The following is a 13,509-nucleotide window of genomic DNA, read 5'->3' on the forward strand; positions in this document are numbered from 1 at the left end:
AGTACTTGATCTTGAACTTTCCAAACATACTCATAGACTCCAACAGATGCTTCCTAAGCCACAGAGAAGTCCATATCTGACACATTGAACTCATTTCTGGTCAAAGGTTTCTCAAAAAGTTTAAAACAATATAGACTTTTAGACTCCTTCTGATGTTATATTAGATATACATAGGTCAATTTTGACCTCCATGAACACATTTATGGCACATTTCCTGAAGAAAATGTGAAGTGGAGCTTGAAGCGGCAAATCTCAGCACCCGGTTGCTAGGGTGTTCTGGGAGGTTGCTACCGTGTTTTGGGTGGTTGGTAGTTTTTTTTTAGGGTATTCTGGGTAGTTGCTATGGTGTTGCTATGCGGTTGCTAGGGTATTCTGGGTGGTTGCGAAGGTGTTCTGGGTGGTTGCTAGGGTGTTGCTATGTGGTTGCTAGGGTATTCTGGGTGGTTGTGAAGCTGTTCTGGGTGGTTGCTAGGGTGTTGCAAGGCGGTTGCTAGGGTATTCTGGGTGGTTGCGAAGGTGTTCTGGGTGGTTGCTGGGTTGTTCTGGGTGGTTGCTATGCTGTTGCTTGGTGGTTGCTAGGGTGTTCTGGTTGGTTGGAGATTTATTTTTCATGATGTCATTTCAGCCAGAAAAATATTTTACCTACTAAACATGTTTCTGGTCCAAAAGTTCTTGATCTTGAACTTTCCATACAGACTCATAGACTCCAATAGATGCTTCCTAAGAAGCCATAGAGAAATCCATATCTGACATATTGAACTCATTTCTGGTCAAGGGTTTCTCAAATAGTTTAAAACAATATAGACTTTTAGACTTCTTCTGATGTTATATTAGATATACATAGGTCAATTTTGACCTCCATGAACACATTTATGGCACATTTCCTGAAGAAAATGTGAAGTGGAGCTTGAAGCGGCAAATCTCAGCACCCGGTTGCTAGGGTGTTCTGGGAGGTTGCTATGGTGTCCTGGGTGGTTGGTAAGTTTTTTTTAGGGTATTCTGAGTGGTTGCTATGGTGTTGCTATGCGGTTGCTAGGGTATTCTGGGTGGTTGCGAAGGTGTTCTGGGTGGTTGCTAGGGTGTTGCTATGTGGTTGCTAGGGTATTCTGGGTGGTTGTGAAGCTGTTCTGGGTGGTTGCTAGGGTGTTGCAAGGCGGTTGCTAGGGTATTCTTGGTGGTTGCGAAGGTGTTCTGGGTGGTTGCTGGGTTGTTCTGGGTGGTTGCTATGCTGTTGCTTGGTGGTTGCTAGGGTGTTCTGGTTGGTTGGAGATTTATTTTTCATGATGTCATTTCAGCCAGAAAAATATTTTACCTACTAAACATGTTTCTGGCCCAAAAGTACTAGATCTTGAACTTTCCATACATATTCATAGACTATGTAATATAACATTCTGATGTTATATTACATAGGTCAATTTTTTACCTCCATGAATACTTTTACGGCCCACGGGTACTTGATCTGTGGGTTAATATACAGAGAGATTTACATCTCATGATGTCATTTCAGCCAGAGAAATATTTGACCTACTGAACATGTTTCTGGCCCAAAAGTTCTTGATCTTGAACTATCCATACAGACTCATAGACTCCAATAGATGAACCTGGCAACCGCCTAGCAACATTAGCACCTAGCAACCACATAAAAACACCATAGCAACCACCCAGAATACCCTAACAACCACCTAGCAACCACACAGAACACCCTGGTAACCGGGTGGTGAGATTTGCCACTTCAGGCTCAACTTCACATTTTCTTCTGGAAATGTGCCATAAATGTGTTCCTGGTGGTCAAAAATGTATCTATGTATATCTAATCTAACATCAGAAGAAGTGTAAAAGTTTACATTGTTTTAAACTTTTTGAGGAACCTTTGACCAGAAATGAGTTCAATGACATCACGAGAAGTAAATCTATCGGTATATTAACTTACAGATCAAGTACCCGTGGGACATAAATGTGTTCCTGGAGGTCAAAAATTGACCTATATATATCTAATATAATTGACCAATGTATATCTTATATAACATCAGAAGGAGGTAAAATATTTGTCTGGCTGAAATTACATCATGAGAAGTAAATCTCTCGGTATACTCACCCATAGATCAAGTACCCGTGGGCCATAAATGTGTTCCTGGAGGTCAAAAATGGACCTATGTATAGCTAATATAACATCAGAAGGAATCTATAAGTTTATATTGTTTTAAACTATTTTGAGGAACTTTTCACCAGAAATGAGTTCAATAGGTCAGATATGGATTTCTTTATGGCTTCTTAGGAAGCGTCTATTGGAGTCTATGAGTCTGTATGGAAAGTTCAAGATCAAGAACTTTTGGGCCAGAAACATGTTCAGTAGGTCAAATATTTCTCTGGCTGAAATGACATCATGAGATGTAAATCTCTCTGTATATTAACCCACAGATCAAGTACCTGTGAGCCATAAAAGTATTCATGGAGGTCAAAAATTGACCTATGTAGTATAACATCAGAATGTTATATTACATAGTCTATGAATATGTATGGAAAGTTCAAGATCTAGTACTTTTGGGCCAGAAACATGTTTAGTAGGTAAAATATTTTTCTGGCTGAAATGACATCATGAGAAATAAATCTCCAACCAACCAGAACACCCTAGCAACCACCAAGCAACAGCATAGCAACCACCCAGAACACCCTAGAAACAAACCAAAACAACCCAGCAACCACCCAAAACACCTTCGCAACCACCCAGAATACCCTAGCAACCGCCTAGCAACACCCTAGCAACCACCCCGAACAGCTTCGCAACCACCCAGAATACCCTAGCAACCACATAGCAACACCCTAGCAACCAACCAGAACACCTTCGCAACCACCCAGAATACCCTAGCAACCGCATAGCAACACCTTAGCAACCACCCAGAATACCCTAAAAAAAACCTACCAACCACCCAGAACACCGTAGCAACCTCCCAGAACACCCTAGCAACCGGGTGCTGAGATTTGCCACTTCACATTTTCTTCAGGAAATGTGCCATAAATGTGTTCATGGAGGTCAAATTTGACCTATGTATATCTAATTTAACATCAGAAGGAGTCTAAAAGTCTATATTGTTTTAAACTTTTTGAGAAACCTTTGACCCGAAATGAGTTCAATATGTCATATATGGACTTCTCTGTGGCTTAGGAATCATCTGTTGGAGTCTATGAGTATGTTTGGAAAGTTCAAGATCAAGTACTTTTGGGCAAGAAACATGTTCAGTAGGTCAAATATTTGTCTGGCTGAAATGACATCATGAGATGTAAATCTCTTGGTATATTAAACAACAGATCCAAGTACCCGTGGGCCATAAAAGTGTTCATGGAGGTCAAAAATTGACCTATGTAATATAACATCAGAATGTTATATTACATAGTCTGTGAGTATGTGTGGAAAGTTCAAGATCAAGTATTTTTGGACCAGAAACATGTTCACTAGGTAAAATATTTTTCTGGCTGAAATGACATCATGAGAAGTAAATCTCCAACCAACCAGAACACCCTAGCAACCACCAAGCAACAGCCTAGCAACCATCCAGAACACCCTATAAACAAACCAGAACACCCCAGCAACCATCTGGCAACATCCTAGCAACCACCATTAACACCCCAGCAATCGCCTAGCAACACCCTAGCAACCACATAGCAACACCATAGCAACCACCCAGAATACCCCAGCAACACCCTAGCAACACCCTAGCAACCACCCAGAACACCTTAGCAACCACCCAGAATACCCTAGCAACCGCATAGCAACACCATAGCAACCACCCAGAATACCCTAAAAAAACACCTAGCAACCACCCAGAACACCGTAGCAACCTCCCAGAACACCCTAGCAACCGGTTGGATTTAGCTCTACTAATAAACTAATAACTAATAGCTAGCTAATAAATTCTTTTGTAATATAATGTAATATGATATAAACTAATCAATATGTTTATATTGTTTGAAACCTTTTGAGGACCCTTTTACCATAACAATATAAACTTCTAGTGTCCATCTGATGTTGTATTAGCTATACATGGGTCAATTTTTGACCTATGTAACACATTTATGGCACATTTCCAGAAGAAATTGTGAAGTACTGCTTGCAGTGGCAAATCTCACCACCCGGTTGCTAGGGTGTTCCCGGTGGTTGCTACAGTGGTCTGGGTGGTTGCTAGGTGGTTGTTAGGGTATTCCGGGTGGTTGCTAGGGTGTTGCTAGGGTGTTCTGGGTGGTTACTAGGGTGTTGCTAGGTGGTTGCTAGGGTGTTCTGGGTGGTTGCTTGGGTGTTGCTAGGGTTGGTTGCTTGGTAGGGTGTTGCTAAGGTGTTCTGGGTGGTTGCTAGGTGGTTGCTAGAGTGTTGCTAAGGTGTTCTGGGTGGTTGCTAGGGTGATTTAGGTGGTTACTATGGTAGTCTGTGTGGTTCCTATGGTGTTTCTAGGTGGTTGGTAGTGTCCAAATTACTATAGAGTTTTTATAATGTTTTTGGCAATTGATTACTATATCATCAAAAGGAGCCCATAAGTTTTTCAGAAATAATTTCAATAGGTCAGATGTGGACAATTCTATATGGCCTAGGAACCATCAAAAGGAGTCTATGAGTATGTAGAAGTTCAAGATCAAGTACACATGGGCAAGAAATACAGTCTTTAGGTCAAATATCTGTCTGGCTAAAATAACATGATAAGAGGTCATTCTGTATAGTATCCTGATTTTCAAAGAACACCTTAGCCAGAAATATGTTCAGTAGATAAAATAAGGACTCTTGTATGGCTTCAGTAACATCAAAAGGAGTTAATGAGTATGTTTAGAATGTTCAAGATCATGTACTCGTGGGCCAGAACTATATTCAGTAGGTCAAAAAGGAACCTATCTATAGCTCATGTAATATCAGAAGGAGTCTAAAAGTTTTTCTTGTTTAAAAACTTTTGAGGACCCTTTGACCAGACATGAGTTAAATACTTAAGATATGGACATTCTATATGCCTTAAGAAGCATCAAAAGGAGTCTATGAGAATTTATACAAAAAGTTCGAGACCTAGTACTCGTCGGCAAGGACTGTGTTTGTGGGTCAATGAGGAACCTCTAGGCCTAGAAAGCAGTCTAAGAAGTAGCATAAGAAGTAGTCTATTTTTTATGTATAGAAAGTTCAATATCAGGTACTCGTGGGACAGATAAATGTTCAGTATATGTTCAAATATCTTCCTGCTCATAAAACATCATAAGTAGTAAATATCAATGTATAGTAACCTAATGATATAGTAACCTATGTTCAGTAGGTCAAATAGGAACCTTTGTATAGCTTATCATCAAAAGGTGTCTAATAAGCTTATATTGCTTAAAAACTTTTGAGGTCCAATGAGTTCAATAGCTATACTATGCACTGTAAAGCTCATGTGTTGTTTTCTCGTCTGTGCACAAATAAATTAGATTGTAAAATAGAAATGCATGCAAAATCACGTTATATCTTTTCATTGCAACGAGGAACAAGTTAGATATGTGATGCAATGCGACGAATTACATCTCAGGTGTTTTCTTTTCATTGCACAGAGGTTAGTTAAAGCGTGCAAATGCATAACGAGGAACAAGTTAGATATGTCATGCAATGCACTGAAACCCATGTTAGGTGTTTTCTTTTCACTGCAGAAAGGTTAGATATTTGCGTGCATATGCATAACGAGAAACAAGTTATATCTATCTTGCAATGAAGTACATTTTAGGTGTTTTCTTTTCATTGCACAGAGGATAGTTATTGCATGCATACATAACGAGGAACAAGTTAGATCTGTCATGCAATGCACTGAAACACATCTTAGGTGTTTTCTTTTCACTGCACAGAGCGAGTTATTGCGTGTATATGCATAACGAGAAACAAGTTAGATCTGTCATGCAATGCACTGAAACACATCTTAGGTGTTTTCTTTTCACTGCACAGAGCGAGTTATTGCGTGCATATGCATAACGAGAAACAAGTTAGATCTGTCATGCAATGCACTGAAACACATCTTAGGTGTTTTCTTTTCACTGCACAGAGCGAGTTATTGCGTGTATATGCATAACGAGAAACAAGTTAGATCTGTCATGCAATGCACTGAAACACATCTTAGGTGTTTTCTTTTCACTGCACAGAGGTTAGTTATTGCGTGCATATGCATAACGAGGAACAAGTTAGATAGGTCATGCAATTCGATGAAACACATCTTAGGTGTTTTCTTTTCATTGCACAGATGATAGTTATTGCATGCATACATAACGAGGAACAAGTTAGATTAGGTCATGCAATGCATTGAAACACATCTTAGTTGTTTTCTTTTCATTGCACAGAGGTTATTGCGTGCATATGCATAACGAGGAACAAGTTAGATATGTCATGCAATGCAATGAAACACATCTTAGGTGTTTTCTTTTCATTGCACAGAGCGAGTTATTGCGTGTATATGCATAACGAGAAACAAGTTAGATCTGTCATGCAATGCACTGAAACACATCTTAGGGGTTTTCTTTTCACTGCACAGAGGTTAGTTATTGCGTGCATATGCATAACGAGTAACAAGTTAGATATGTCATGTAATGCACTGAAACACATCTTAGGTGTTTTCTTTTCACTGCACAGAGCGAGTTATTGCGTGTATATGCATAACGAGAAACAAGTTAGATCTGTCATGCAATGCACTGAAACACATCTTAGGGGTTTTCTTTTCACTGCACAGAGGTTAGTTATTGCGTGCATATGCATAACGAGGAACAAGTTAGATAGGACATGCAAAGCGATGAAACACATCTTAGGTGTTTTCTTTTCACTGCACAGAGCGAGTTATTGCGTGTATATGCATAACGAGAAACAAGTTAGATCTGTCATGCAATGCACTGAAACACATCTTAGGGGTTTTCTTTTCACTGCACAGAGGTTAGTTATTGCGTGCATATGCATAACGAGGAACAAGTTAGATAGGACATGCAAAGCGATGAAACACATCTTAGGTGTTTTCTTTTCACTGCACAGAGCGAGTTATTGCGTGTATATGCATAACGAAAAACAAGTTAGATCTGTCATGCAATGCACTGAAACACATCTTAGTTGTTTTCTTTTCACTGCACAGAGCGAGTTATTGCGTGCATATGCATAACGAGAAACAAGTTAGATCTGTCATGCAATGCACTGAAACACATCTTAGGTGTTTCTTTTCACTGCACAGAGCGAGTTATTGCGTGTATATGCATAACGAGAAACAAGTTAGATCTGTCGTGCAATGCACTGAAACACATCTTAGGTGTTTTCTTTTCACTGCACAGAGGTTAGTTATTGCGTGCATATGCATAACGAGGAACAAGTTAGATAGGTCATGCAATTCGATGAAACACATCTTAGGTGTTTTCTTTTCATTGCACAGATGATAGTTATTGCATGCATACATAACGAGGAACAAGTTAGATTAGGTCATGCAATGCATTGAAACACATCTTAGTTGTTTTCTTTTCATTGCACAGAGGTTATTGCGTGCATATGCATAACGAGGAACAAGTTAGATATGTCATGCAATGCAATGAAACACATCTTAGGTGTTTTCTTTTCATTGCACAGAGCGAGTTATTGCGTGTATATGCATAACGAGAAACAAGTTAGATCTGTCATGCAATGCACTGAAACACATCTTAGGTGTTTTCTTTTCACTGCACAGAGGTTAGTTATTGCGTGCATATGCATAACGAGTAACAAGTTAGATATGTCATGTAATGCACTGAAACACATCTTAGGTGTTTTCTTTTCACTGCACAGAGCGAGTTATTGCGTGTATATGCATAACGAGAAACAAGTTAGATCTGTCATGCAATGCACTGAAACACATCTTAGGGGTTTTCTTTTCACTGCACAGAGGTTAGTTATTGCGTGCATATGCATAACGAGGAACAAGTTAGATAGGACATGCAAAGCGATGAAACACATCTTAGGTGTTTTCTTTTCACTGCACAGAGCGAGTTATTGCGTGTATATGCATAACGAAAAACAAGTTAGATCTGTCATGCAATGCACTGAAACACATCTTAGGTGTTTTCTTTTCACTGCACAGAGGTTAGTTATTGCTTGCATATGCATAACGAGGAACAAGTTAGATAGGTCATGCAATGCGATGAAACACATCTTAGGTGTTTTCTTTTCATTGCACAGAGGATAGTTATTGCATGCATACATAACGATGAACAAGTTAGATAGGTCATGCAATGCATTGAAACACATCTTAGTTGTTTTCTTTTCACTGCACAGAGCGAGTTATTGCGTGCATATGCATAACGAGAAACAAGTTAGATCTGTCATGCAATGCACTGAAACACATCTTAGGTGTTTCTTTTCACTGCACAGAGCGAGTTATTGCGTGTATATGCATAACGAGAAACAAGTTAGATCTGTCATGCAATGCACTGAAACACATCTTAGGTGTTTTCTTTTCACTGCACAGAGGTTAGTTATTGCGTGCATATGCATAACGAGGAACAAGTTAGATGTGTCATGCACTGCAATGAAACACATCTTAGGTGTTTTCTTTTCATTGGACAGAGGTTAGTTATCGTGTGCATGTGCAATGCAATCCTAAAGCACAAGCATTGCAAATCTCTTCGTTGCACAAGGAACAAGTTAGTGTGTGCATTGTAAAGCGATCGCTCTTTTGATGTTTTCTCGTCAAAACAGAAATTAATTAGTTGTAGAATGGAAGTGCATGGAAAAGCACGCGTGTTTTATCTTTTCTTTTCATTGCAAAGAAAAATAAGTTAGAAAATGTAAGAATTGCAATGAAACAACACACGTTATCCAGTCAAAGCAGAAGGAAGGGTTTGGTTCTGGAATGCAATAAAGTGCATATTACATATATGGTATTTTTGATGCACAACGTTCTTCATTGCACAAAAGCAACGAGTGTTGTTTTATTGCAATGCATAAAATATCGAACTTGTTCCTCATTGCAATGAAAAGAAAATGTATGCATGTGCTTTCGCATGCATTTCTATTTTACAAACTAGATTGTTTGTGCACAGACAAGAAAACATCACGTTATGCCTTTTCATTGCAACGAAGAACAAGTTAGATTGTTATGCAATCCAAGGAAACTAGATATTAGGTGTTTTCTTTTCATTGCACAGAGAAACATGTTAGTTATTGCGTGCATATTCTTTAATGCACAACGTTAGACGTTAGATGTGTTTTCGTTGAACATTGGAATGAGTTAGATATTGAATGCGTTCCTCTGTTGCACAAAGGAACGAGTAAGTTATTGCATTGCACGACCGCTCAAGTGATGTTTTTTCGTCAGTGCACAAAAGAATTAGTAGTAGAATCCATGCGAAAGAGTCAAAGGGTCTTCAAAGGTTTTAATAAATATTAACTTATTGACTTTTGATGATTTGTAAGCTATAGATAGGTTCCTTTTTGTCCTAGTGAACATATTTCTGGCTCACGGGTACTTGATTCTAAGCCATAGAGAAGTCCATATCTGACCTATTGTACTAATTTCTGCTCTATGTTTCCTCAAATGTTTTTAAATAATATCAACTGATAGACTCAATCTGATGTTATATACATAGGTTCCTTTTTGACCTACAGAACATGTTTCTAGCCTATGGGTAATTAATTGATCCTTCTCATGATATTATTTCAGCCAGAAAGATATTTGACCTACTGAACATATTTCTGGCCCAAAAGTACTTGATCTTGAACTTTCCATACATACTACATACTCATAGACTCCAATAAATGCTTCCTAAGCCATGGACAAGTCCATATCTGACCTTTTGAACTAATTTCTGGTCAAAGGTTCCTCAAAAACTTTAAAACGATATAAACTTATAGACTCCTTCTGATGTTATATTACATAGGTCAATTTTTGACCTCCAGGAACACTTTTATGGCCCACGGGTCCTTGGTATGTGGGTTATTATACCGAGAGATTTACTTCTCATGATGTCATTTCAGCCAGACAAAAATTTGACCTACTGAACATGTTTCTGGCCCAAAAGTACTTGATTTTGAACTTTCCAAACATACTCATAGACTCCAACAGATGCTTTCTAAGCCATAGAGAAGTCCATATCTGACCTATTGAACTCATTTCTGGTCAAAGGATCCTCAAAAGGTTTTAAACAATATAAACTTATAGACTCCTGATGTTACATTAGCTATACATAGGTCAATTTTTGACCTTCAGAAACACATTTATGGTCCACGGGTATTTGATGTTTGGGTTAATGTACCGAGAGCTTTGCTTCTCATGATGTAATTTCAGCCAAAAATATATTTGACCTACTGAACATATATCTGGCCCAAAAGTACTTGACCTTGTACTTTCCATTCATACTCATAGACTCCAACAGATGCTTCCTAAGCCATAGAGAAGTCCATATCTGACATATTGAACTAATTTCTGGTCAAAGATTTCTCAAAAAGTTTAAAACAATATAAACTTTTAGACTCCTTCTGATGTTATATTAGATATACATAGGTCAATTTTGACCTCCATGAACACATTTATGGCACATTTCCAGAAGAAAATGTGAAGTGCTTGAAGCGGCAAATCTCAGCACCCGGTTGCTAGGGTGTTCTGGGAGGTTGCTACGGTGTTCTGGGTGGTTGCTAGGTGTTTTTTTTAGGGTATTCTTGGTGGTTGCTATGGCGTTGCTATGCGGTTGTTAGGGTATTCTGGGTGGTTGCGAAGGTGTTCTGGGTGGTTGCTAGGGTGTTGCTAGGCGGTTAATGGGGTGTTAATGGTGGTTGCTAGGGTGTTGCCAGATGGTTGCTGGGTTGTTCTGGTTTGTTTCTAGGGTGTTCTGGATGGTTGCCTGGCTGTTGCTTGGTGGTTGCTAGGGTGGTCTGGTTGGTTGGAGATTTACTTCTCATGATGTCATTTCAGCCAGAAAAATATTTTACCCACTGAACATGTTTCGGGTCCAAAAATACTTGATCTTGAACTTTCCACACATACTCACAGACTATGTAATATAACATTCTGATGTTATATGACATAGGTCAATTTTTGACCTCCATGAACACTTTTATGGCCCACGGGTACTTGGATCTGTTGGTTAATATACCGAGAGATTTACATCTCATGATGTCATTTCAGCCAGACAAATATTTGACCTACTGAACATGTTTCTGGCCCAAAAGTACTTGATCTTGAACTTTCCATACATACTCATAGACCACGCAATATAACATTCTGATGTTATATTACACAGGTCAATTTTTGACCTCCATGAACACTTTTATGGCCCACAGGTACTTGGATCTGTTGGTTAATATACCGAGAGATTTACCTCTCATGATGTCATTTCAGCCAGACAAATATTTGACCTACTGAACATGTTTCTGGCCCAAAAGTACTTGATCTTGAACTTTCCAAACATACTCATAAACTCCAACAGATGCTTCTTAAGCCACAGAGAAGTCCATATCTGACATATTGAACTCATTTCTGGTCAAAGGTTTCTCAAAAAGTTTAAAACAATATAGACTTTTAGACTCCTTCTGATGTTATATTAGATATACATAGGTCAATTTTGACCTCCATGAACACATTTATGGCACATTTCCTGAAGAAAATGTGAAGTGGAGCTTGAAGCGGCAAATCTCAGCACCCGGTTGCTAGGGTGTTCTGGGAGGTTGCTACCGTGTTCTGGGTGGTTGGTAGTTTTTTTTTTAGGGTATTCTGGGTAGTTGCTATGGTGTTGCTATGCGGTTGCTAGGGTATTCTGGGTGGTTGCTAGGGTATTCTGGGTGGTTGCGAAGGTGTTCTGGGTGGTTGCTGGGTTGTTCTGGTTTGTTTCTAGGGTGTTCTGGGTGGTTGCTATGATGTTGCTTGGTGGTTGCTAGGGTGTTCTGGTTGGTTGGAGATTTATTTCTCATGATGTCATTTCAGCCAGAAAAATATTTTACCTACTAAACATGTTTCTAGCCCAAAAGTACTAGATCTTGAACTTTCCATACATATTCATAGACTATGTAATATAACATTCTGATGTTATATTACATAGGTCAATTTTTGACCTCCATGAATACTTTTATGGCCCACGGGTACTTGATCTGTGTGTTAATGTACCGAGAGATTTACATCTCATGATGTCATTTCAGCCAGACAAATATTTGACCTACTGAACATGTTTCTGGTCCAAAAGTTCTTGATCTTGAACTTTCCATAGAGACTCATAGACTCCAATAGATGCTTCCTAAGAAGCCATAGAGAAGTCCATATCTGACATATTGAACTCATTTCTGGTCAAAGGTTTCTCAAATAGTTTAAAACAATATAAACTTATAGATTCCTTCTGATGTTATATTAGCTATACATAGGTCAATTTTTGACCTCCAGGAACACATTTATGTCCCACGGGTACTTGATCTGTGGGTTAATATACCGATAGATTTACTTCTCGTGATCTCATTGAACTCATTTCTTGTCAAAGGTTCCTCAAAAAGTTTAAAACAATGTAAACTTTTAGACTTCTTCTGATGTTATATTAGATATACATAGATCAATTTTTGACCACCAGGAACACATTTATGGCACATTTCCAGAAGAAAATATGAAGTGGAGCTTGAAGCGGCAAATCTCAGCACCAGGTTGCTAGGGTGTTCTGGGAGGTTGCTACGGTGTTCTGGGTGGTTGCTAGGTGTTTTTTTTAGGGTATTCTGGGTGGTTGCTATGGTGTTGCTATGCGGTTGCTAGGGTATTCTGGGTGGTTGCGAAGGTGTTCTGGGTGGTTGCTAGGGTGTTACTATGTGGTTGCTAGGGTGTTGCTAGGCGATTGCTGGGGTGTTAATGGTGGTTGCTAGGGTGTTGCCAGATGGTTGCTGGGGTGTTCTGGTTTGTTTATAGGGTGTTCTGGATGGTTGCTAGGCTGTTGCTTGGTGGTTGCTAGGGTGTTCTGGTTGGTTGGAGATTTACTTCTCATGATGTCATTTCAGCCAGAAAAATATTTTACCTACTGAACATGTTTTTGGTCCAAAAATACTTGATCTTGAACTTTCCACACATACTCACAGACTATGTAATATAACATTCTGATGTTATATTACATAGGTCAATTTTTGACCTCCATGAACACTTTTATGGCCCACGGGTACTTGGATCTGTTGGTTAATATACCAAGAGATTTACATCTCATGATGTCATTTCAGCCAGACAAATATTTGACCTACTGAACATGTTTCTTGCCCAAAAGTACTTGATCTTGAACTTTCCAAACATACTCATAGACTCCAACAGATGATTCCTAAGTCACAGAGAAGTCCATATCTGACATATTGAACTCATTTCGGGTCAAATGTTTCTCAAAAAGTTTAAAACAACATAGACTTTTAGACTCCTTCTGATGTTATATTAGATATACATAGGTCAATTTTGACCTCCATGAACACATTTATGGCACATTTCCTGAAGAAAATGTGAAGTGGAGCTTGAAGCGGCAAATCTCAGTACCCGGTTGCTAGGGTGTTCTGGGTGGTTGGTAGGTTTTTTT

This window comes from Pimephales promelas, chromosome 5, assembly GCF_988280905.1.
Source record: "Pimephales promelas chromosome 5, fPimPro1.hap1.1, whole genome shotgun sequence".
In the NCBI taxonomy this organism is placed as follows: Eukaryota; Metazoa; Chordata; class Actinopteri; order Cypriniformes; family Leuciscidae; genus Pimephales; species Pimephales promelas.